Source organism: Corvus kubaryi, unplaced genomic scaffold (assembly GCF_017639235.1).
Source record: "Corvus kubaryi isolate FWS band 111438036 unplaced genomic scaffold, C.kubaryi_AGA036_p1.0 37256, whole genome shotgun sequence".
Lineage (NCBI taxonomy): Eukaryota > Metazoa > Chordata > Aves > Passeriformes > Corvidae > Corvus > Corvus kubaryi.
Window position 1 is genome coordinate 7,889,022 of NW_024581076.1, and position 27,402 is coordinate 7,916,423.

The following is a 27,402-nucleotide window of genomic DNA, read 5'->3' on the forward strand; positions in this document are numbered from 1 at the left end:
TGGCACTGACAATGAGCAGATTTCAGCAGGGCTGGACATGTTCAGGTCTTGATGTTTTCCCTTAGAAACCTTAGCTCTGTGTTCATATCTGAGCTTGCGTGCTACAGCTTTTTGGGGAGAACATCAGGGAGAAAGTTTTGCAATTCTGGTGTCCATGAAGATTTTTGACCTTGCTACCTAAAAAGCAGGACAAGCCTGGGATGGTGAAAACCTGGAGATATGTCCCTGCTCCACCCCAATGAGGTAAGACAGTTTTCCAATGGCTTGGACTGGCAGATTGGAAAGATGACTTGTGCTTTCGTGTATTTGTTTTCCAAAAGGGTCAATTCTTTGCCAGCCTTGTCCTTGTCCTTTAGACCTCTGGTGTGTTTAACTCACATACTGAGTTGTTTTCATCTGTGCTGGGCAAGGTTTTTGCCATGCAGGCTGTGAATGACTGTATGGTACCTACAGGTTTTGCAACCAGATGAGTCTCCTGCACTCAGCTGCTCTATGAGGTGAAACACCTTCAGTGTGCCCAGTGTTTTGTCTGCAGTGCATGGGGGAGTCAGGGAGGGTTATTTTCTGGCTGGGGAGCTATTTTTTTTTGTTGAGCCTTTGTCACATATATTTGCAATTGCCTTTCTGTCCTTCCTCCCCCTTTTCCAGTATGTACTTCAGTGGAAATCTTGACACATCCTGACAATGTGACGGTGCTTATTACTCATGAATATATTGTCTCACTTTTGATTGAATGTTAGCACTTCTTTGATCAGGTTCCTTCTGCCTGAATTAATTAGGGCAGGAGTGACACACTCATCCATGGGCCTGGCTGGCCTTTATTCCTGTATCTTTGCAAGGAGGTTTATCATGCAACTGAACTGGCATTAAGGCATGAGGACCTGGGAGAGTACAGTTAGAGGAGATCAAGATCTTACTGCTCCTGTGAGCAGAGCTGTTCCTATCAGGCTACATCAGGGATGTATTTGTGCCTGGTTTACTTACAGTATGCCCTAGTTTTGCCCCTTTGGGCCATGCAAAGGGAAATTTTTTCATGTTTCTTCTCTGTTCCATGCTGTACTAGCTATTGGTTTTGTTTCTGAGTGTTTTGCTTGCTCTATCCAGATTTTCTCTTGCTCTGTGTTTATTTTTACTGCCCAGCAAAGACCAGACACGCACAAGTTCCAGCAGTTCTCCTGATGTGTGGAACCAGATTTCAGGCTTGTGTCATGCCTCATTCCTTTACCCTGGAGTATACAGTCAGAGAGAGAAACAGAAGAAAAAAAACTGGATGGGACCAGGCCTTTCCCTTTCTACAGTCATTTTTATCTCTTCTTCCTATTTCTTTTTCCCCCTCTAGAAACTTCCAGTGTAGGTTTAAAACAGCTGTCATGTATTCTTGAAAACTTTATACTGGATCAAAGAAAACTAGCTGTTTTGAAAAGCTGTCAATGTAAATTACTTCTCACTAGCATTGCTACATGTTGTATTTGGTTCAGACAGTAAACTTGTATATCTGTCTAGTATCAATTTATTAAACAGTGGATTCCTGAGCATGGCTTTTGGGGTGGGATTTTACATAAGCAACTGGGTTTGAAGTGGTTATTTTTCTGAAATTTCTGCTTTTCTTCTTTACCATGTGTTTTCTGTAGTTTTGTGGTTTAAAGAATTTTACAAATCAAACCTAGCCCTTCCTTGTTTCAGATTGTGGTCCTTGGGGTCCGTCACTAGTACGTAGAAATAGACGGCATCCTTTTGTTTTCAGGTTCAGGCAAGCTTGCTTCTTTTCATTGCATGTTTCCTCTGAACTGGGAGAATTCGGGAAAGGGTTTCACATCTCCTGGCTATCCAATATTTCTAGAAAAATACTTTTTTTTGTTTTCATGGTAATAAAGCCAGGCAGTGGGAAAAAGGCAGTCATAGTCCTAATTCATGATCAGAAATAATAATAAAAAGTATTAGCCAAAATCAACTCCAGAGTAAAAGTGGTGAAGAAAACTTGTTTTAAAGCTGCTCTGGGTAAAATATTTTGATGAGTCTGTTTGTCTAACATTTTCCTTAGTTAAATTTGTTAAGAGCATTTAAATTTTTTTTCAGCTACAGAAAGTTAATACCAAATTACTGTAGAATGGAGACATTCCTGACTCCAGACTTTCTTTTCTGCCCTTCATCTCCATCATTTGTAAGTTCATGTCACAATCACAGAAACATTGCCAGAACATGACTTCTCTTTCCTCTGCATCTCTGCAATAGCCTGGTCATGACTTAATCAATTTGGATCTCATCTCTCCAATTGCCTGCTACTGTGCTCTTCCTAAGTCTTTCTTTCTAATCATGTTCTGCAATGAAGCAGGTTAACAGTGGGAAGGAAAAAAAAAAAAAGAAGAAATAAAGTCCAGACTTGTGTCTGGTATAAATCAATGAAACTTCAGTGATCCCACTGTTGTCGCTAGAATGATGTTGATTTTATACCAGTCTAGAATGTCTGTCCTGGCATATGCTATAATTTTTCTTTGCTACACGGAAACCTTTCCTATTTGTTATTAACAAATTTTTAAAAATTTTTGATAATATCTGTTCAGTGAATGATGATTTTCTCTATGTATTCACCTAGAAACAGGTATAGTACTATATGGAAATAAATAATATCTATTGCTTATTATTCCTAAATTGTTTGTTCCAGCTTGAACAGTCTTAGTTGTGACCCAGAGCTAGCTGACTACTACTCATAAGTAACTAATAGCTAGCATTCTGTGTGCATGATGAAAATAGATTTGCATAAATTATGGGACAATTAAATATGGCATATTCTCAAAATTAAGTAGATGCTTGCCAGTGATTCACTGACAGAAAAAACCAGCTGATGCCTTCAGATACTTTATTCACAATGACTGTTTTTTTCCAGTTCTCTCAGAGAAAGCGTGACTGCTAAAAAAGGGCTCAGCTTTCTTCTAGACCAGCTGCCTGTGCCACTATTCAGCTCTTCTATTTCAAATTTCTTTCCTTTTGTTTTGTTTTGTTGATCTCTCTATTCAGACATTCCACTTGCATCTCTCCTCTCCCCAGCTCCTCTTCCATTTACTCAGGCTGAAGTTTTTTTTAAGTAGTGGTGTCTTGGAATTTTAATGAAGAGATGGATGGCATCGACATTAGTCTCACGTCAGCTATCATAGAATACCTGAGGTATGAAGGCACTTCTGGAGATCGTCTAGTCCAAACCATTTGCTGAGAGCAGGGTTGACTAAAATATGTATGTGGATGTATTTTCCTGTCTGCAACTGGAGTAGGCTGTTGTCATACATCTTTTCTCACACTGTGGTCTCTCAACACCAGTAGAAAAACTTTTTGACTGTAGAAAAACCTTTTGGTGCTCAGCAAGCCTGTGTGTTTATGCACAGCACCACAGGCTGCCATGCAGACGTTACCAGTGACCTGAAGGTGCTGGATAGCCACTCACGTTGCAAGCCCCTAAGTCCCCTCCTGCCTTTTTGAATGCTCTTCCATAATGACCAGTCTGTGTCCACTCCATAATAATATCCTGTGTATATTAGGAAATGTTCATTGGCTGCATGTATTTCAACAATACATTGAAGAATGCACATGGTATAGTGATATTTTGGGAGCAGCCTTTTTAAAAGAGTCAAGTTGGGCTCTATTTTTGAAACTGCAATTCAATACATAGTTAATTGCTGGCCCAGCTGATACCACTTATTTATCTCACTTCCTGAATTAAAGGCACAAACAAGTAATAGGATTCTGTGTCATTATTTGCACATGAGCTTGATTAGACATGCAAATATAAAAAGGAGAAGAAAAGATTAATACTACTATGTTTTCCTGCATACTATGTGTTGGATAATTTCAGCTATCTTTGGCTGTGTTACTTCTGGATCTTCTGGAGAGTACAATACAAGAACATTAAAAACAAAGCCTCCACATATGCTCAGGAAAAATAAGCAAAATAAAATTAAATCCCCAATGTTATTTTTATTTCATATCACCACTAAAGAGAAAATAGTACTAAAGCAGACTAATCTGGAAATCTCCCTAGACTGGCAAGTTTGACAGCTAGTATATTTCATATTTTATTGATATTAAATGAACAAACCTCAAATCTCAGGTCTTGATAAAAATTATACATTTTGCTTGGAATTCTCTTAAAAGGCGTCCCTTGCAAGCTGCTAGGATATGGTAAAATCACTGGATATTCTTAATGAGCATAATTGGTTTTTTGATTAAGGTGGATGGATGTACAAAAAGTGTCTAGATTTGAGAGAACAGCTCTTTTTTCATTACTTTTTCATTTAATAGGTGGAGAAAGAACTTATTTCTCTCTTGTTCCTGGAGATAATTTGACTGTGCCACTGGTGCTTAGGATCACCTGCTCACTTTATTTTTAAGAATTATCGACTGTCTCTGTGCTGCATTACCACACCACTCTGTATTATCCTGTGTTAGGGAAGAGGAGGTGTGCTTTCTGTCCATATGTGCTTTCTGTAAGAGAAACATTGTGTACACAGGTGGCTGAGCTGGTTGTATCTTTGGCTTAGTAAGAGGTGGAAATGACAACTAGAGTCAAGTTTGCTTTCCATTGTCCATTGTCACCATCCTCTTCAGTTGCCATTGGCTGTAAATTGATCAAATGCATTAATTTCCACCTTGGATGTTCCTTTAAGTTTCTTTCCCTGCTTCAAGATAAAGTTGCTCAAAAAAGTGATTTAAGGGATGTCTTAGTGTTTGCCTAGTGAAGATAAAATGTTATACAGGCTTTATATTATGTATGTCTACTGTAATCTAAGTTTTGGCCAAATTGTTTTATCTGCGAAGCTTGGAAAGTGAGATTAAAAATGAGTGACTATTGCTATCCTTGAGAAAACCAACAAAACCTGAATTTGTTAGAATCTCCCAGAAACTCCATTTCCATGGTCAGCACCAACATCTCTGAAGGCTCCATACAAATCAAGTGTGAGCCAGGCTGAAACTGCTGCATCTCTGTGGGGCTGCCCCAGGACAAATTATTGTGCCTTCCAGGGGACAAGAGGGTAAACCCAGAACCTACCCTGTCTTGTTCTCTTGACACTCTCCTGGCTGTGGCTCTAAAACTTAGAGAGAGGAGAAAACATGGATATTTCAGGGACAGCCTGGCTGGGAGGGGAGAAGCAAAATACAGAGTACTTTGAGGAAAGGAATTGGTTAGGCAACAGCGACAAGAGGTGAGTTAGAACCAGGGGGAAAGAAAGCAAAAGGAGAAAAGATGACATGGGGAACAGAGAAAACTGGGCCAGGTTGAGATGATAAGCGTTGGAGCAGGCTGGGAAGACAGTAATACGAGGCACAGGACAAAGAGCTTGAAACAAGGAAGGACTGCTCTTTCTGGATCAGGTACGCTGAAAATATATACCATCTTGTTAAAAGGGAAGGATCAGTGTTCATGTTCATGCACTTGACTGGGCTGTAAATATGATGTTCATGACGCCTCATCCAGGTTATTGATGAAGTAGCTAAACAATACAAATCCTGGGATTGTTCCCTGCATTACCTTGCTTCTACTGGTCTCCAGTAGAGACCACCAATCACTACAAGCTGCACCCAATCATTCAACCATGTTTTTTAAAAAAAGCCTTGTCATCTCTTACAAATCTCAACTGTATTTGAGGCTTAGCTTTCCTGACACCATCAAGTCCTTACTTTACTTGCTGGACTGGAAATATTTGTATGACTGTTGTATCTGAATTTTGTACAGCTCCCTTAAAGTACATCGTGCCTCTTATTTAGTCTTTCAGTATCTACAGGAACTGCAGTAGTCATCAAGGCAGAAACATTAAAGAATATAAAAGTACATGGTAACTGTATGTCCTTTAATGTAAATCTAATATCAAGGAGGAGTCACATAGCTCAAAATCAATCTAGGTAAAATACACAATCAGTTGATTTGCAGGTTTAACAAATACTTTTGATTTTTTTTTCCAGGAGAAGAGATGGTTTAATTTTAGCTTGAATTTATTATACAGCCTCTTCAAATTTGAAACCAGCAATTTCGTGACCTCTCATCTGCTCTGCCTCTGATCATGGGACACACACCTGGAGCTCTTCTACTCACAGTTTCTGTAACCTATTTTCTTCTGTTTTTAGTGACATGTACATTAAACACAGAACTAAACAATACTACTCTTATGCCTGGGAAAAAGGAAGAAGCACTACATCCGGAAATATGGCCAAACTTTTTTTTTACCACTGGACAGAAAAAGCATTGAACAAAGAATGATCTGCAGGATTATAATTCCCATGAGCATTAGAAATTGTGCTTCAGCATTCTTACAGAAATAATCCCTATTTGGGGATTTCTGTCCCCATATCTGACCTCCTCTCAAATTTTCACGTGTTAATTCTCATAGCAGCCCTTTTAAGTAATTAAGCACTTGCTATCCTCATTTCACATACAATGAACTGCAGCCTTTATTTTGAACTACTTGATTTTATGCTGAAGGCAGATTTAGACACCTTGATTTGGGAAGGCTCACTGGCCTGATTACCTTTGATAGCCACCCAGTGCCCTCTGCTCCATGAAGTTCCCCATAGGGCCTGTGGGTGTTGGCACTTGCTCCCTTCCCTGCCCACTGTGTCCATCAGCAGTGCAGGGAGAGACTGAGAGGTGTTGGACGCAGCCATGTGCCCATGGAGTTTTTCTGAGCTCATCAGAGGCACCCAGAAGGGGATGAGGTTGATTTGAAAGGCAGCAGTTTTTTCCCCTTTCACCCAGGGTCACTGCTGGAGGACAGCTGGACAGTGGTGGACAGAGGACAAGGCTAGCACAAGGTATGTGCTAGCTCAGAAATGAGGGCAGCAGTGCAGCAGAAGGGTGCCTGACCTAAGTTTCAATCCTTTTTTCTAGTGAACAGCTTTCTTCTGGGCAGGTGATCTGTTTAGCAAACGCAGCCCCTTTTGCTGCATTTTGCACTTGAGTGCTCCACATGAAGGAAAGAGGGCAGAGGTGCTCGCTGGAGCACTGGGACTCCCAAAATACCCTGTGCAGAGCCAGAGTCCTCCTGCTGGGGACACAGCCAAGCCTGGAGGTGCAAGGCAAACTGCTCAAGCACCGAGTGCTTGCTGTTTTGAATGCAGCATATCCAGCAGCTCTGACAATCTTGAATTAACCCCCATCACCCTAAGGGAGATGAGGAGAAAAATTCCTGGAATGGGAATCAAAGGGAAAGGACAAGAGAAGTTTTGGATGTCCCATCCATGGAAGTGTACAAGCTGGATGGGACTTTGAGCATCTAGTCTAGTGAAAGGTGTCTCTGCCCAAGGAAGGGATGTTGGAGCTAGATGATCTCTAAGGTTCCTTCCAATCCAAACCATTCTAAGATTCTGTGGCAATACAGGGCATGTGAAATACCTTGGTAAAATCAAGAAATTGATCTATACATGAGTGTGTGCATACACACATGCACATGTAAAAGCTTGTGCCTATATTTAGTGATAATATGAGCATGTAAATATAAACAGTAGCACACTAAAATGTCTGCTAATTTTATTTGACATATTTATATCGATTTCATTTGAATAATTTGACCATTTTTATGATTGTGTGTCACAACCAAAAGGAGTTCAACAGCTGATTTTCTGTTTATTCATAACTTAGTGTCAAAATACAGAGTACTTTTATCTTTTCTTGTTCTGAAAACGTGGGGGTTAAGCTATATGAATCCTGGATTTTCAAGCTTGGGAAAGTGACCTTATAATACTCGGAAACACTTTGTCACATCACTTTATTTGGAACTCTTTCTTTGACTAGAGTGCAGGGAACATGACAATTATAAAATAGCTTATGAAGACTAGCTTATTGCTATTTACTTAGTAATCAGATGAATTCTTCAATTTCTGCTTTAAATACCACTTTTCAAAGCAGAAACACTGCATCCTTTTTAAAAAAACCAACCACTTTGTATTGGCTCAAAAATCAGTCGGAGAACTAATATTTTCTAGTGCCAATCCTTTTCTGTATTTTTGCCTAGCTAGCCTTGTTTTCACAGCTTTTATGTTCTCCACTTCTCTTGCCAGACTTTGAGAGTTGTGAGCTGGTTTTTTTGTTTGTTTTGCTTTGATAGCCTTCAAGATTTCCAGACACTCCTTGCCCACTGCCGAAGGGTTAAAGAAGAGCATTGGCTTGTTTGGTAGGTTTTTCCATGCTTTCATGGCTCTGCAAAAGGCAACATCCAAAGCAGTAAAAACAAAAGGCACTGAAATGCAGATTTACTATGCTTTTTCCACCTTCGTCATTGTATGAGATTTGCCTCTACACCCATTTTACTGTGGGAGTAGCATAATGAATACTGCTCTTTAAAAGGAATCTGTCACTGGCCAATATGATGATGATGATCATGCACATCTTGTGTGATTCTCTCTTCTTGTTACTATCTGGTCTCTTCTTTAAAGAAAGGTATGACTTTTGGGTATTGCAGAATTGTGCAGTGAACGTAAACTGGTCTCTTTTTTCCGCAGTTTTTATGTTTTTTTTTTTTCTGTGATATTATGATTTATGAATTCTCTAATTAGCTGGTATTCATGGAGCATTTTCATATATGCCCATCTGATGTCCATTCTGTTCTATGGACTTGCTGGCAGCAGGTGCCCAGGGTTATCAGCTGCAGAGCTGAGAGGATGAAAGAGGATGACAAACTTACAGTGTGTATTGGCATGTTTATTTGCAGTGTCATATTCAATCAAAACTACCATTTACAACTCAGCTCCTTCATGGCATTCTCAACCATGGTGTAAAAGGCCAAATAAACATGTCAGCTTGAGACAGAAGCTCATGACAAAAACTGAGACAGACTCTCTTCTCATCTTCAGGTTGAAAATTAAAATTTCCTAATTTGTTTGAACTTACCTACTGCTGCATTTGCAGATGGGGAAAAAAACCAGACAAATGAGAATATACTGAGTATTAGATTTTGAAATGACACAAAGTGCCTTTCTGTCAGTGGAAAAATAATGCTCAGTTGAGCTCATACACCTTTCTCATTGCATTCTCAGTCTGGTGCAAGATAGCTGTTTCTGAACAGGAACATGTATTTTGTATGCATTAAGGGAGAAGGGAGAACATTTTATTGAGTTTATGAAGCAGTCTGACTATTGCCAAAGCCAAAAAACCCAATAATCTTGTCACTTTAATTCCCCTTCTCTCTCTGAAAAAGAAGGGTTCTTGTTTTTTCCTAATTGTATCTATTTTGGTGACACTGTCCCCATTTCTCCAGTAAAGAAACGAAGTAATAATAAGTAATGCCAGGAATAATTTCTCAGTGTCTCCTGCAGGTATGAATGCCATGTTGTCAACATGCAAGAGATCAGGGAAGTGACTGCCTAGTAAGATGGAAAGAGGTAACAGAAGCAGCTGGTCTAGTAATTATCTCTCTAGCTACAAACTAAACTAGCTGCTGGTGCAATTAGGTCTCCTCATGCTAAGTATTTCTGAATGGAATTCTTCTGGAATGGCACTTTTTAAGATTACCTGCTACTTTAAGACCTCATCTTTGTGCTTCCCTACATGCCTGAGATGACCACAATGCACTGCCACTCTGGCCCCAGGCAGGCAGGCAGTGCCGAGACATCATCATCCCTGTGCTACAATGACCAGAACAAGTGTCTGGGCACTCCTGAAAATAGTAACAAGCCTACAGTTTTTGCTTTTAAGGAACTGGGTGGGAGCAGAGATACATTAACAGATGTTTCATCCTATTCACATATTTTCCATATGACAGATCCTCTGACAAGCAGCTGTCGAGTAAAAGAGGGCGAACAGTAAGTAAAAGTTAGCATCTATGCCCTGGATTGGTTTCTTATCTTTTCAGCTCAGGCATACTTGTGTTTTAAGCCCCACTGATCTTAAAATTTACTCTGTCTCCTACAGTACTTTTAATATGTACCTATGCAGCTCAAACATGTTAATTATTAAGCTGCATCAGAACTTATGTTCAGCTCTCAGACAAAACCTCCAGAAGATGGGCTTTTTCTCTTCTTACTCAGTTGCACAGTTACTCTGCATCTGAGTAAGGGGTATAGAATTTGGCCTCATCATAACAGTTTCTTCCAAATGATGTCTTCCAAAAATAGCTATTGCCTACATCACCTAGGTCTCCAGGGGCCATAAATCAATACAGTTTGATAGGACTGACTTGGACAGAGATACGTTGATTATTATGCCAGTCAAGAAGCTGGTCTACATACATGCAAATCAAAGTCAATGTTGGTTCCCTTAATTATTGACATATTGATGTTCACGGTCTCAATCAGGTAGTTACCTTCCTGGGATGACCACAAATTTTGTCTCCTCTGCTCTTAGAATTCAATTCAAGAAAACAGTGTTTTAATCTACATTATTTTGTTATCTTGTTTGCAAAAATCTCGAGATTCAGAACTAATCTGACTTAATATATGTACAAATTACCCTCAGTAGTAATTTTTCATTCTTATGAGGCCCCTCTGATATTTTTAAAATTAATGGCATATGGTAATCCTTTCAATTTTCATCCCTCTTTGGGAAATGAGTCAATGACTATTTAATGTCATCTATGGTTCCCTAGTAACTTTTAGTTTAATCAGCAGCGGTTACATTTGTCAAGAGAATTCTGCTTATGTTCTGCTCCCTTCTCACAGGGTAAATTTCCCCAATCCAGTAATTCTGAGCAGGCACAAAGTGACACATATCCCAGCTGCCAAGCAACATGGAAATGCTCAAATTGTGCTCAAATTGTGTATCAGTTGCTATGACCTCTTCTAAACACTTTCATCGTACTTCCTTTTAAAATAGACGTGACTGCATTGTACCTATCTTTCCCTCTTTCTGTATCCTTTTGTATTCTGCATTCTCCCATCAGGAGTGACCTGTGATGCTGTAAGCCTCAATCCTGGAGTAATAGACTACCAAATGTTTGGACTGCATAGTAAATTGCCTTATAGTACTAATACTATAAAAAATTCCAATGTAAAGACCAGTATAAACATTCCCACTCCAGGATAACAGATGCTGTTCAGAAGTTGCTTATTTGATCACAGATCCAGCTGAGCTGGTGGTTCAGTAGGGATGATGTGTTTAATGCAGAGGGTGCTTAGAAGCACACTAGGAGGACTGAGGTCTCAAAGCTGATGTCTTTCAAGTATGTTCTAATGTGATGACTATAGGAAGTAGAGTGTGACAAGGAAATGATGAGAACTTAGGAGTATCTAGTGCTATTCTGATGTTTCAAAAATAAGTATTTTATATTTTTTATACTTAATATTTGTGGAGGCATTGAATAATTGCAGTTATTAAGAAGCTTCACAGGCAGGAGAATGGACCTAATCTGGAAGAGAGAATCAGTATGACGATGAAATTTTTCGTAGGATCATAGAACATGATGAACTGGAAGGAATTCACAAGGATTTCTGCCTCCAGCTCCTGGCCCTACACAGGACAGTCCCAAGAGTCACACCATGTGCCTGAGAGCATTGTCCAAATGCTTCTTGAACTCTGTCAGGCTGGTGCTGTGACCACTTCCCTGGGGAGCCTGTTCCAGTGTCCAACCACCCCTTTTCCTAATATCCAACCTAAACCTCCCCTGACTCAGCTTCAGGCCATTTCCTCAGGTCCTGTCACTGGTTATCAGAGTGAAGAGATCATTGTCTGCCCCTCCGCTTCCCCGTGTGAGAATGTTACAACTGCAATGACATCTCCTCTCAGCCTCCTCTTCTCCAGGCTGAAAACTCCAAGTGACCTCAGCCCTTCCTTGTATGGCTTCCCCTCCAGACCCTTCACCATCCTTGTCACCCTCCTTTGGTTGCTCTCTAACAGCTTTATATCTTTTTTATATTGTGGCACCCAAATCCGCCCCCAGCACTTGAGGTGAGGCCGCCCCAGTGCAGAGCAGAGCGGGACAATCCCCTCCCTTGCCCGGCTGGTGATGCTGTGCCTGGTGCCCCCAGGACAGGGTTGGCCCTCCTGGCTGCCAGGGCACTGCTGACCCATACTCAACATTAGTTTGGCACTAACATTCATACAAGGTATTTGGCTTTCTTGGATTTATACTGTGTTATTGAAAAGGAACTAAGATTGATGCAGAGGGACCAGGGCAAGATTCAATGAGGTAAAATGCCTACCAATGATTTCCTCCTGCATCTTGTAGTGCTGGTGCTGTAAAATGGGTCTCAGTCCATTACTGGGAAGATTTTACTTTGAAGTTCGTACATATATCAAATGATCATACTGGGAAGAACAAATAAAAAGAAGAAAATAAATTCATCTGTTTCAGTGGTTTTCCTTCATGGCATTCCCTGGAGGAGGCACTTTGGAGAACATAAGGGTTTCAACTCCTTCTGCAATTTTTAATGAATAAGAAAATGGAAAAGGAGGTGGCTATATTTCCAGCTTTTGTTGTTTTCTAAACCACGTCACACTTGCATTAGAGCAGCCATACCAGCAGACTGAGAGCTTTTTAACTGCTTACCTGAACTGTGGGTGTTGCCAGAGGAGAAATATGTTTTAGCCCCTTAGCCATTTTAATATGAGAATCTCTCATTTCTGCATTTGGAAAGCCTTGTGTTTTCATCATTTTTTATGCTGAAAACAAAGTGTGCAATTGCTGAGAAATAGTCAAACCATTGAAGAACAAACCGCTTCAACATGTTTTTCTCTAATTCACTGTAAAGACCCCTAGAGGAATGAGAAAGCTAATTTCACAATGCCAAAAGGACCCATCACACAATCATCATGTGCTTTTAGAAGAAAAAGATAAGAACTAGAGAATTAATGCTAGTTTTAACATAACGTAGCTTGATTTTACAGTACCTAACTTTTATTTCTTTAAAGACTGACAGAAGGTCAATCCTTGCATATGAATGGTTTTCATGATGGAAATTAAACTCTGTAAAAAGATTTATCATGTAGGATTATAGGATCCCCTCCATGATGAGGATTTTATTGCCAGGGTAGCTGATAGAAGCTGTAAGTGGAAAAAGCTTTCATTTTCCTTTGTAGGTTCTGACCAAGGTGTTGTGCTCAATGCTGCCATCTTTGCTGAAGTAAAGCTCCTCTGGAGGAGCACATATTGAAACTAATAGGTTTTACATGTGTGAAGACTTAGCAGTTTTCTGGTTTATCTTATCATGTTAGACCACTTTTCATTAACTGTGAGCAGAAAGTGACCTTAGGTAAGATTTTAGTGTCAAACCTTCCACTTGGTGCACTTTATTTAGTGTCTGTGAACTTTAAAGTGTTCACATCACTGCTTTGAAACTCCTTTGTCATTGTCATTATAACAAAAACTGTTTTAATGAGTATATATAAAAAAGTAAAAATACGAAGCAGAAAAACTGTACTGAGTATTTCCATCTTAGTTTGGGAAAGTAGTTCATTATTAGCTTAACTAGGATCAAGGATACACTACTGAGTAGGACGAAGTAAAAAACAATTCATTACCATCAAGTTTTACCTGTATGAAGGACTCTCTACTGGTGGCAGGTTTGTCTTATATCATAAACTCTGTTTCATGGACAATAAAAGCTTGCTTTTGCTGCTTACTTAATGTAATCAATATGCATAAACACCTCAACTTAAAGTGATTATTGGCATGAAAAGAACAGAGGGTTCAAGGAATCAGTTTTACTTCCATTCTTTTATCTTTGTATTTCTTCTGACAAATGAACATCTCAGCTGAAACCCTACATGTTGTTGCCACTCAGTCCTTGAATTTCCCTGCAAGATAGAGATGTCTCTCTGGGAAAATCTGTGGTCTAAATCTACTTCATCTCCACACCAAGACATTATTTCTCCTTCTTCAAAGCCACATTTTCCTCCCTAGTCTCTTCCTCAGCAACACAATCAGATATTTAAGAATTAGGCACAGCTAAGGGGCTGAGGAGGGTGGAAATTCACATGTTGAGGAAAAGGGTGGGAACAGTAATAATTTCCTTGTTGGGGTCTTTTCTGATTTTTTTTTTTTTTCTGGTTGTGTTTATGAAATCAAGAAACCTGTAATCTTATTATGTGACAGCAGGAAGTTTCAAAGCTGCAGTGCTACCTAAACATGCATTTGTTAGCGTACTGACATAAAAACAAATAAAAGAAGTGTTCAGAGCAAGTCTGGTAAGTTAAAGAGCTCAGTCCATCTTCTTCTTTGTCAGTGCATATTTTAAAAAATAATTAATTTTATTTATTTTAAAAATATTAAACCCATATTTTTAAATTAATGATGTTATTTGAGCCAGATTCTGAAATGCTGAAGAATGTCTGTGGCATAGTTTTGGATAACCAGGCCAACTGAATACCCCGGGTTTCTTCATTCCTTACCACCCATCCTGGAGCTTCAAGCTGGCTGAGTTTGTACTTATCACTACATCCCTGAAGGACATCTGGCCTCGATTGCCTTGCATTCATCATGGGAACTTTTCACACTGTACAGTATTGTTAAACAGTGTTATTAAACTCTTGATTTTTAAACTTTTTGAATCTGCACTTCCTTTCCCCCAGTTATCTCTGTGATGCATTTCAGAGCATATTGGTAGAGGAGAATTAAATTTGTGCTTTTGCACAGTATTATTTGCAGACTCTCTTTTCAACATGGATCTAGTGTGGCTGGTTGAACATGTTAAATGAATGAATGTTCCACCAATAAACACCTTTGTTCAGCCACCACCTCTTTAAACAGAAAGAGAAGCTATAATTTTCCCTTTCAGGACAGAGACAAGCACCTTTAAAGCAGAACAAATATAAAGCCACATTTTAAGCTAACTGTACTGTTGACTGAGGAGTTTTGTCTTCTGATGGATGCAAATCACATTCACAGATTAAAGTAATTTTCTGTGGCCTAAAGGGAACTTTCTGAATCCAGTCATTAAATTTTTGTTTAAGCATTTTCATATGTGGAAAAAACCCTATTTGCTTAAATGTAAATTTTTAACCCAGTCCTTGAGAAACACATCTCATTATGTCTGGGATTTGTATATTGGCTGCAGACAAGCAATGTGATGATATGAACTGTAAAAATGCAGAGATCAGCAGAAATTATTTCACTGTATAACACCTACAAGAATCCTCACAGTAAGGAAGTTGGAAGCCTCAGATCAACAACATTTTTGTTTGCATCCTAGTCCTGCCATTGCAAATGTACAGGGAAACTAGTTCTATTCTGTCAGTGATGAACCAAGCAATCCACCTTCCCAACGTGCAAAGCATTATAGTTTATGAAACCTTGTCAGATGTTACCTACATTTGAGCATTTTACAAGCTACTATCTCAACCTGGAATAAATTAGTAGGAAATTGCTGTTTACCAGGTGTTAACGATGTTTCAGTTAATAACTGTGTTAATACACAGTGGTTGTGACAGAAGTAATTAGGTTATCTTTTGTGTATCCCTTTCTATGCTGCCTTCAGCAGAAGAGAAATAACTTAGAAATACCTATGAGCTGAACACACCATCTTATAAATACTATTTTTAAAACATTAACTTGTTTCAAAAATATGAACACTTACTGATCTGCTAGAAGGAAAGGAAAAAACCCACTTGAATTCTATTTGATTTAGGAAAAAGAAATTTGGAACAGCTTTCTTTAATTAAATGCTAATTAATAACATTAGTTAAAATATATATTATTTCCTTGGAATATCCTGTTCACCTCATTTTGAGAATTAATTAAAAGATTTTGCAGATACATACCCTGCCTGTTTATTTATTGACTAGAGGTTCATCAAGAGAAAACTTACCTTGCAGATAGATAGGTGATGCATCCTTGCAGTTGAATACCCTTTAATGTCCTTTTATTCTTCTGAGAACATTTTTCTGGGACTTTGGAGGGTGTAAAAATAGTACTGTTTTAGAAACACCACACAAGAGAAAAAGCAGTGCCCCAGATAGACACTTTTCCACACACATGCACTGCTGCGTGAAGTCCTATTGATCCAATAAAACATATTTTCTCCTTAAGTTCTCTCAAGCTACTTTGCAGGTTTGTCACAGGCCAGTAAAAGCATCTGGTCAGCTGCATTTTGCCCTTTTTCTACATTCTCTGCGCCCTTGTGAACTTGTCCATGTTTCTCACTTGTGACTGATAGCGTTTTTCTTGCGTGAGTTTTCTCTCCTCCTTCCCAGTGACTGCACACTTTGGCATTAACGAAGCAGTAAAGTGTTTTTCCTCTTTTTCTTGCTAATTGCTGATGGGGAAATATCAAATGCTCTGCTACAGTTTTGATGCTGGTTTGCATGTGAAATAACTCCAGAAGTAAGAGAGATACAGAATGGGTATTTGTGAGAACTGAATCAACCTGAAGTGTCTGCAGCAGTCATAAAGCTTATGTATTGCACAGATAAAAATGCCTGTGTTTCAACAGAAATTAGAGAAAATTTTGTACTTGAAAGGGCTATAAACTATAACTATTTCTTTAACATATCAGAATTTTTCTGCCTAATTGGATTAGGATCAACTTAATTAAAAGATGCCTGAATCAGTTAAGTTTTCTGTGATACAAAGTCAGCTAAAACAAAAACACCAACGATAATATTCATGGTTTTTATTAAGAGTTCACATCTGTAGTTAAATTGAAACAGATGCTTTTCAATACAAGCCATTGTTTTTGGCTTGAATGTGACAATATGTTTTGATGTTTTCTCCTTAATTCTAAAATCATGTAATGAAGTCCCTTTAGTTTGTGTGTGGCAAATTGCCAAAGCCTCTGTTTTTCCAAAACTCTTTGGTACAATTTCTCATGGTGCTTTAGTTAAGATAGTTCATCACAATCAGATGATTCCCTTTTTAGATTACTGAAGGTCCATTTGGGTATTTTGGATAGCTCGCAGCAGGACTGGAAACAAGAATGCATCTCTTATGTTTCCCCAAGGCTGGGCAAGACCAGGCTTTCCTGAACATGAAGGATCATGGTGGAACTTCTCAAGAAAATCTCCCGTTAAGTATGTCTTTATTATTCCCAATGAGCAGTATGAAAGTATTTGGTGATGTGCTAGATCACTTGAAATCAAGTGATAAGGATAGAATTTCATGAACCTTCTGAATGTCGTGACTGGGCAGGTGTTTTTCACTGAATGCAGACGTCTGAAATAGCAAATGACACTTCATCACCCAACAGAAAGTGTGACTGGGAAAAATACCCATGTCTGCTTATTAATTATAAGTCAGTTTGTGGTGTTTGGTAGCAGTGATGAAGATATGAAAGCTAGAAATGGAAAATTGCAAGTAACTTTAAGTTTCCTGACAACAGATATAACAGTAACAATAGTAAAAATCTATTGCTAAAAATGATACTTCATTTCTTCAGTATAAATGTGAAATACATGTGACTATGGTGGATAGAGTGAAGAAATAAATAGATCTGAAATCCTGTCCAAAAGTCTAAATCCTTTTCAACTTTCAGAGATTTGGTGTTTGAAGTAGAAAATAAACACGAATTTGTTGAAGAAGAATGGGTTAGTTAAACTTTGAGGAAACTGGACAGAATTTTCATAATTCTGGAGCTCAGCTATGAACTTCAGGTAACACATGAGCAGAGAAGCCCTCTGAATTACACAGGATTTTGCTACAAGGCCAGGCTGGTTAGCACGACATCAGCTGGAAAGCCAAGGATACAGACAGGTCAAGTATCATTGTGAAGCTCCTGTGTCACTTTCAGAGCAAACAGGATGTGATTAGGCAAATGATAACACTGATAAGGATGTTACTGTTCAGGTCAGGCTATCCAAACCATTGCTTCTAATACAAGCAAAGAACAAACAGTAAAATACAGATATTAATTTATGGGTAGAATATTGTACTTTCTGTTATCAGAAGGTCGCCTTTGAACACCCACCCATATGCTGTTTTCAGATTAAAAAATCACATATTTGTATGTCCATAAAAGTACAAGATTTTTTTTTTGTGTTTGTTGCTGTGATTGTCTGGGTGGATATTTATGACCGAGGGCATGACATGAATGATACTTTCCAACAAAACAGATCTATTTCTCTATTTGTGCTAATAGAGTTCACCTTTCAGTACAGTCTATAGGAATATGTATGACATGTACACAGTGGTGAAAAAAATTCTCAGCACACATTTGGGCTGTATAACATTTGCTTCCACTTGCACTGTGGGTCACTGGCTTAGACTGGGTCTTATCAATTCTGAGTTCAGAAAATTTTTCAAGAGGCAAAATATAGATTTTGGGCTTGGGCGTTTAGGATCAGATTTTGTTATTGTGGGATTAAACATTTTCATTACTGTTAAAACATGCCCCTTCATTATTCCCCCAACACAACTTGAAAGTCTCATGAAATATGTTAACCTATCCTAATTTGTCATAATCACATGAATACTTTGCCAGCCTAAAGGTCTGTCTAGCTCATTATCTTATCTCCAACAAGATCTGGACAACCACGCATAAATATTTTCTCAATTTCTGGCTATTTCTAGCCCAGGAAGATTTCTAAACTGGATGTGGTTTTGTATCATTAATCCTCAATGTGTTGCTTTTTCATATGAGTCACTGGAGACCTACTGTCCTCTGAAGAAGATGTACTTTTTTAGTTTTTCATTTTTCAGTATGGTTTCTCCTAGCTCCTTTGGAGAATTCTGGTCATTATATTGAGGAAGATAACGAAGCTCAGTTCCTATCCTCTTTATGTTCGGTCATGGTTCTATAAGCTCCAATAATATTCCCTCTAAGTCATCTTGTCTGTGGATTCAGGTTGCTGGGTGTCTCGGCCACTCCTTGTACCACCCACACCTTTGATCATAATAGTTGCCCTTCTCTGAATCTCTCTATTTTACTTACAGCTGTAGTGGGTCAAGGGTACAAGGACTGCACTCCATATTCCTGGCTTTGGGCAGATAAGGAACTTCTACAGCAGCATAATGATGTTGTCTATTTTGGTTTATCTCTTCTAAAACTCTGAGATGAGAACTAACCTAAAACTCTCTGCTAATGAGAACTGATCTGATGTTTTCATGAGCCACCTATGATAACCCCAAGACCCCTCTTTTACATTGTAATAATTATTACTTTTTAGATATGCTTCACTTTATATTGTCTACACTAAATTTCACCTGCCATTTGTTGCTTGCCGAGTTGGATATTTTTGCCAATTATCCACAGCCTTTGTCCTCAATTATCCTGAATAATTTAGAAAACTCAAAGAACTTTCCTCTGATAAATGGATGGCTTAACTACCTCTGGATCCCCTTAATGCTAGGGCTTTTCTTTCTCATGGTTTTTGCAGCCCACTTTCCTTCCTCTGAATCCTCCATGAAAGAGTTAGGCTTGAGGTGAACAAGCAGTTGCAAAAAGGTTAATACTCTAAATGAGCTCTTGAGTATTTGGGGAATATCATCTCTGCTGTAAATTAATTTACTCTTATTCACTCTTATTTCCTTCAGGTCATCTTTCACTACCTCCACTATATGTTGGTATTATAGATCCTTATGAAAGTTTGCTAGGAGAAATTCTTTGTATGGTTTTTGTTTTATTTGGAATAGCTAATTTTACTGTTTTCAGCATCACCATTCAGAATTGAGTGCATATTTGTATAAAGATCTCTATTATTCTGCTTCCAGAGAGATACTTTTTAAAAAAAATCACCTGATTTTAATTCACAAACATGATAATGGTATCTCAGCATCAGATTTGTCAAAGAACCACATGAAGAAACCTAGATTGCTGCACAAGTTATTGTACCAAATTAATGCTGAATTTCTGCATGGGTGAGAATTAGGAACATCTGGAAGTGGCCCCGTAGTATTTTTTTTTCCAGTGAAGTGATTCCACTTGAGACGAGAATAAGGACCTAAAAAGCAGAGAAGGATGGCTCCCTGCCAGCAGCTGGGCAGGAGGTATGGAATAGGAGCTTGGACCTATTGGAAAAGCTGTTGAACAGGTGAGAGAAACTTGGAGCAGGTGCTACAGGTGGGTGGGAGAGAGGGACAACATGCCAGAGTCAGTCCTGGCAGCAAACTGAGCTGAGAGCAGTGGTGTTTTACAGGAGCCTTTGAAAGCGTTCCTGTCATGAAGTGAGAGCAGCATGGGTGCTTCTTACTCTTATATAAAGTGAAACTGTTTGCCCCTACCATGAACCAGCCTGATCACAGCAATCTTTAACATTTTGCAGTGGCTTATACACCACACACAGCCATTTTACAAAGAAACAGATAAGGCTTTCCCTGACTGGCATCCATGCAAACCTACCACATCCTGGAGGTTCCCCCAAGCAGCATCACCACTGGTGGGGTTGAGGTTTGGTGGAACATCAGAGAAACCCCTGTGCTCCCTGGACATTTGCAATGAGAGCCCCAGTGACTACCTCTTGGGCTATGAGTAAAAGCACCAGAGATCACTGCTCTGACTCAGAGCTGTGTTGCCTTTGGACTAGCCAGGCAGATGCATTCCAGGGAATGAATCTGAATTCACTTCCAGACTGGAGTCAGGCTATGGGACCCATCCCCTCCATCTCTGCCATATCCCCAGAGCCCAGAGTGAGTGAGAACATGCTCAACATGGACCTCTATGTTGGTGTCAGCTGAGGGGACAAGGCTTCACAGTCCCAGAGGGCCTTTCGGTCCCCACAGCAAGCAGGGTTATCTCATCTGCTGTGATATGCCACTGGGATGCAGTAAAGCTTAGCTCTAATTTCATCTGCTGCTGATTTGACTGACACATCCAGAGCAGACTCTCCATCCCAACTGTCTTCCCACCTAGCACAAACCTGTACTAGGCCTTCTTTTAAAGATAGTTAGCAACTTGTCAAGTCAATATTTGTAAAGCATTCTGAAGACGGAAAGTGGACCTTCCACATGACAAGCTTCTGCTGTTCCTGATCTCTTTCCAAATCACAGGTTTCTTACTACTCTGATATTCTTCTGCAATGCCACATATTTCCCTGTATAACACAGGTACTTTTTTGGGTTTCTGTTCTTGAACTTGCCATTGATATCTTGTGATCATGGATTTAACTGCTCTGCACTTTGTCAATGTGTACAGTGGTTATAAAAACATCTAGCCAGCTAACAGGAATTGTGAAATGGATGGACCTGATGAACACTGTGGCTTGTTTTTATGGGCTCATGTGAAAGGCAGATAAAATGTGCCAAGTAAACAAAGTTTTACTGCTGTTATTGTTTAGTTTGATATTTACTCTTTAGCATGATGGGAAAATACCGTGATATGATAGAGGACAGCTCTAGCAAAGGAAAACCCTCCTTGGTCCTTTTGGTCTCACATACCAGATACTTCTCACACAGTGTACTTGATGTGTCTGGCAGAAGAAAAAAGAGAAAGAGAGGGAAAATGTGCATTCTGCAATTCTGTTTTCACCAGGCACTGGCCAATAAATTATGTCTAGACTTTGTCCCTTAACCACTATGCAGAAGGTCTGGACTGAACCACCTATAATAAATTAATTGTGGTGAGAAAAAAAATCACAGTGGGAAAAGAAGCAGGGTCTTCGTTTCAGCTTCCCCTATAACTTCTCTGCCAATAAACAGCTTTACTATGATAGCTCAGCCAACAGGCACTCTTTTGAAAACTTGTACTGAAGCCCAGACTTTCTTACAATATCACAGTTCACTGACTTGCCAAATAGTTTCTGGGTAGATAGCACATCTGTATCTGGATCCATCCCAGTATTTTCTTATATAGCTAGACTCCATCTGAAGTATTTTACATAAAACCCTCTGTAACCTCTTGTTTCGAGCTTTGAAATCAGAAGAATGATGAACTATTTAATTATCTGTGTGTCCTGCCAAGGCTCTTTCATTACCTGTAGCTGTCTGTGTGCAAAAAAAGGAAAAAAAGAAGACATTTTCTGAAAACAGGACTGTGTCTGGGAGGTCTGTTTTTGGAAAAATGGTCAGCTCCAGCTCTCTGTTGAGGTGTTGCAATCCTGTGCCTCCTGCACAGGAGGAGAGACAAAAGATGTGACACACCTCAGCTGAGCTGTGAGTGGGCTCGGCAGGAGCCAGCTTCCCTATATCCCGTGCATGGCATGGAAACTGATAGATAAAAGGGCCCACAATTTTTAGAGTTTGGCAATTTAAACATGCCAAATATATGCCCATATATCTGTGGCCACAAAACGAGTTATATGTGTGAACCTCAACCTACGCCACTTCTATTCCATGATTTATATTCCCCATGAGGTAGTCAGAGAGGCAAACATGCTCAGGTTTCAGCAATGAAGTGCAGACACAGATTTTCTGACTAGAACTTGCTCCTTCACAAGTGCATCCCAATGCAGAGCTTTATTTCAGTAAGATGAGAGAGTCTGGGTCAGAAGCAGGAGAAAATAAAATATACAGCAGCTACTTTATAACCCACTCAGCATTTATGTGACTCTTTGCTTTTACAATGTAATTTTATTCACTCATATTAAATACATCATTTCTATACCTGCCAGTCCAACCTGCTGCTGTGGCATGTGGGATGGTGGAGCTCGTTGCCATCCTGCAGCAGGACTTTGTGACACAGAACCTGTTTAAGGAAAACTCCACTATTAGCTGTTTAGTAGTAGACACCAAGGCAGTAGCCAAAGGAAAGTAAAGTAGAACAGTGGATTTTCCACCTGTCTAACATATCTAGAGCCCTTCAGTTGCACTATGCTTGTTAGGCTAGCAGGCTGAAACTGAGATCTGCCAAAGAGTTTCTGCTCCTCCGTTTTTTCTCCTGAGCAACAGCTCACTGTCTCTGGAAGCACTCTTATGAAACATTACTAGCACCCTTTGTTCTTCTGTCCTTGCATGGCTGTGGGTCCTTGATTGCTCTCAGACAGAGCCAGAGATGGAACCATCATCAAAGCTATCAGTTCTGGCTAAACCTCTTAAAGATTTTTAAGTATTAGGGTTTTTTCCAGGCTGATGCTTGGTGCGTTAGGCCAGTGTAGTCATACAAAAAACATCCCCGTAAACAGGCTAGCACACAACGTGAGCAGACTGTTGCATGACAGTGCCAAGTCTATTACAGACACTCTTTGAAAATAGCATTAGAACAGTCTATAAGGTGTCAAGCTTGCCTATTTAGACATTCGTAAGCCAGGGAATTACAAAGTTGAAGTATGGTGATTGAACATAAAGCCTGTAGTATGATATTTGATGCATCATGTCTTCAATGGGTTTCTAATTACAATTAGCATACTATTTCTCAAAGAATATACTTTCCCTGTCACCATGATTATTCCCATGTACAGAATTTTGTAGCGTTTTTCATCATACACGTTAATTTTTCCCACTGAATATATAATTAATTTGATTGTTTTTCTTATTTAGAGACATATGAGCATTCACACACCCCCAACATTTTTATAGCTGTATCTTAAAGCTCTTTAGACTAAATTATATACATCTCTCTGTAAGTAATATGTGAAATAGGATTTTTGATTTTTATTTAAGATTTAATCCTGTTGAAGTTCATAGCACTAATGTAATTGAGGTTAATGATTTGGAATTAACCAAATATAATTAATATATTAATAACCAACATATAATTAATTTTAATTATATTTATTATATGTATATATACATTTTTATATAATTATTATTATAAACCAAAAAACCAAATATAATTAATTGATATATTCTCAGGAACCAAATTGTCTTGGAAAGTCAAGGAGATCGCACTGCTAATTTTCTCGATCCATTGAAAATCCATGCATATACATTACATATTTTTAAATAGTGATTTTGGGTTTATGATATGAGTTATCAGTATTTTAATATTTTAACGTGAGTGGAAATGAAAGTGACTTAAACACCCTTGGGAATAAAAATCATGGATGGGATGGGCTCTGGTACTATAGAAAGGTATAGTTCAGCAGCAGCCAGGCTAATACTGCAGTATATGAATATATCTAGAGAGAGAGATCAAGCACAGTTCATCTCAGTAGGGCTTCTTGATGAGCAGTGTTCTCACCAAGGGATTTGGGGATGATAGTGTTTGGTGGACAATGAGTGAACTGAAGGCCTAAGAGAAAACCTCTAAGCTGCCAGTCTCTGTATGGGACGGATGGAGCACAAATAGCAGTGGGAACTGATGTGATCAGAGCTACCTTGAGCAACTCCACAAGTGCACAGTAAGGAAAGACTTGGTAGGAGTCTCCGTAATATTCTGTAGACCCAGGTCATTCCACCATTGCCACTTATTTTATCCTTTCAAACATACAGTTCATGGGGTGGCTACAGGCTCACCTCTTTGGGTGGCAAACAGGATAGTTTGGGAGGAATAAGAATGGGAAAGACAGGGAAAGCTGATCAGGAACCAACAGAAAAAAGAAGACTCCTAGGAGAAGAAAACCTGAAAGAAAATATGTGGACACAGCTAGGTATTGATTAAAAAGTTAGATCATCAGAGAAGTACTTTTCAGATATCCAAAGGCTTGGAAAAACTTGCACCTGGCTGCTGTGATGCTTTGGATGTATTGTAACCTCCTGGGTGTAAACATATGAAGCACAGGATGATGTGGGATCTGCGAAGCCCTGGGAAATTCCTGAAGTACACTCACATCTAGTGTGAGTGTCTTGGAAATGAGGAAGAGTAATTTACATTGGAATTTTCTAATTAAATATCGCAACATTATCATACCTACTTTTATAGTTTGTTTTCATTTCCCTTCCCACGTCCCAAAACAGCGCTATTTCATTTTTTTATCCAAATCTGGGACACATGGGTGTGTGAAATACTGACATCTTCATTTGAAATTCCTGGGTTTGCTTTTTGATCAGAACCTCTTGAAGAGGATAATAAAGAAAATAATTTGGGATGATCTGTGTATCAGTGTGTCAACAGGTACGATAAGAAACCCAAATGGAGCTGTGCACATAGAAAAACATATGAAATAAATCAGTACAAGTTAAGAGGACTCGCCCACCCATCTTTTCTTTGCTGGAATGAATAATGTGTAAGTTTCCACTAGATCATCTTTTGATTGTCAGGACTGATTAAATATTTTCTGCTTTCAACTCTGAGAAGATGCTTTTAATAATTTTTTAATATTTTATTGGAGCACTATGTATGCTGGCTCCCATTAGCAATGAAATCTGTCCGGTGAGATTTGGATTTGACTGAAAACACAGATTTTGCCTTTCTTCAGTTAATCTTTTCTTGGGTACCAAATGGATGAGCGGTTAGTGGCAGAAGAACACTAGAAAGAAACAATGCCCCACATTATACATCCAGCCAGGTCACCAAATTTGAATGAATGTTATATGTTTAAGTCCCATGTGAATGCTTTGACTGTTGTTATACATTTCATTGCATCTGAGTTATGATTTTAAACAACTTTCCATAAACCTAATCAGGGGGCTGTACAAATGCCTGTCTTTAAAAAGCCATTCAGGTTATATAAAAGCATGCGGGTGACTAGGCCCAGTATTTGCATCACACACAAGTAAGCTTATCCCTTCTTGGGTGTCTTCAGGTACCTGCATATGAAGAAGGCACTTGAGGATAAATATATCTGTTTTGACCTTTCAAAAACCACAGTTGCCCCACTCCTGCCAGGCTCTTCCTGTCTTGCCTGTGCATTCTTAGGATCTCCCTTTGGCCCAGTAGTTCTGTATTCCTTACTGGTCCTGAAACACCATATTCAAGCTTTTTGGCAAATGCCATCCACCCCTGGCTATTTGTTACAAATTTCTTTGACTTATTTTAAAGCCTTCTGCCAACTTCACCTGTTTTCTGAAGGACAGAAATTTTCTAGCAGAAGCAACTGTTCTCATTGTAATTTTGGGAGCTGCTGTTTTAGTGGGAAAATCTTTGCTTTCCTATCACAACCTTGAGCTAGTTGGCATAGTAATAGCTACTCACTATGAAGGCAACTACTTAACTTCTGGAGATGATCACCCCCAGTCAGTCCAGATTTTAAGGAACTAGTCAGTTTAAAGCAGGGAATTGTTATCCTCAAATGACCCATGGCAAGTTGAAGTACCTCTGTAGGAAGAAAAGAAATGGCAAAAATAAGAGACATAACAGATATGTTGCTGATCCAGGTACTATACACAACTTTGAAATGGAAATGAAGGTGAGTTGAGAAAAGCAAAAAATCGTGTTTTATTTAGATTTTCATGTTAGAAAGGGCTGAGGAATCTGAGAGCATTTGGAAAGGAATGAAAGAACTTTTTAGCAGAGCTAGAACAACTCATTTTAATGAATTAAAGATTTGAGTTAAATTGTAACAGACATAACAAATAGTTAGGGCATTAAATAATCATCACCTGGCCTGTTAACAGATTTAGAAACCTTCTGACCTTCAAGAAGTCAAGTTAATCTACTTTGTTGTAGTTTGTTTTTTTTTTTAAATCAATAATCAACTTTTCATCTTTTGAAATTACACATTTAAATAAAGTACTGAAAATAATTAATTACCCTTTGAAGAGACTGGTGGATGAAATCCCCTTTTTACAGTTCAAATCTGCAATCATTTTCTTTCATGATTCCTTCAACATGTCTCAGTGCTTGCTGAAACTCTGAACAATTTGAAAGACTTTTTGTGTACCAGAAATGTGGTGTTTTCTTGGATTTATGTAATCACGGGTTTTCAACTGCTTTAATGCCATTAACTAACATTTCCAAATGTTTGGTGTGTGGAAAGATCAATGGCTTTATTAATTTAAATGTATTACTCCCCTCACCCTTCCCTATTTCAAATCTGGTTTCTGTTTAAAGCTCTCCATAACCTCAGCCTTATTCTAGGTTAAATGTGATATTAATCAAGCTGTGGATAAAGGCCACATATATGACTGAAGCTGTGTTTATTAGCTTTAGTGAAGCCTTTGATTTGGTCACACATTCTTTGCTCTTAACAAAGCCCCAGAACAATAAAATATGGGGTTTATGTCAATCCCTAAATTGGTTATCATCATATTTAAGCAATAATGGAAAACAAACTATGCTCACTATAGTGGCATATGACCTGATTTTAAACCCTCTGGTGCAGGTGTTGTCAATGGTATTCTTCTTCTAGTACTTTGGTTGTTTTCTTTGGAAATGTCATATTCAATATGCGTGGATAAATAGAATATCTGCTTTTGTAAAGAATTTTGTTTTTTTAAATCCTTCCTCTAATCATAAAGTAGACTTTATTTGTACTTTCCAGCTTATGCAAAATGTGGTCTGAGGAGAGGAAAACTGGATGTTCAAATAGTTAGTTGTTGTATGGTGCTGTGAAGAGCTGTTTTGAGGCTGTGTGCAGCTCCAGCCCTCCTGATGGCTAGCAGGATTTCCAACTGCAGGGCTGTCCTGTGGAAGACATTATTGGCCTGATTCTGCTCTTGATGTGCTGGGTATAATCCCCGCCCAGGATTAGGCATGTGGTGCAAAATCAGTCTGAGCCCCTTGAAGAGAAGGCCACCCTTCCAGGTATCAGTCAGCAGAGAGGGACTATAGGAGCCACCACAGGCAGAAGACTTTCTTAGACTCTTA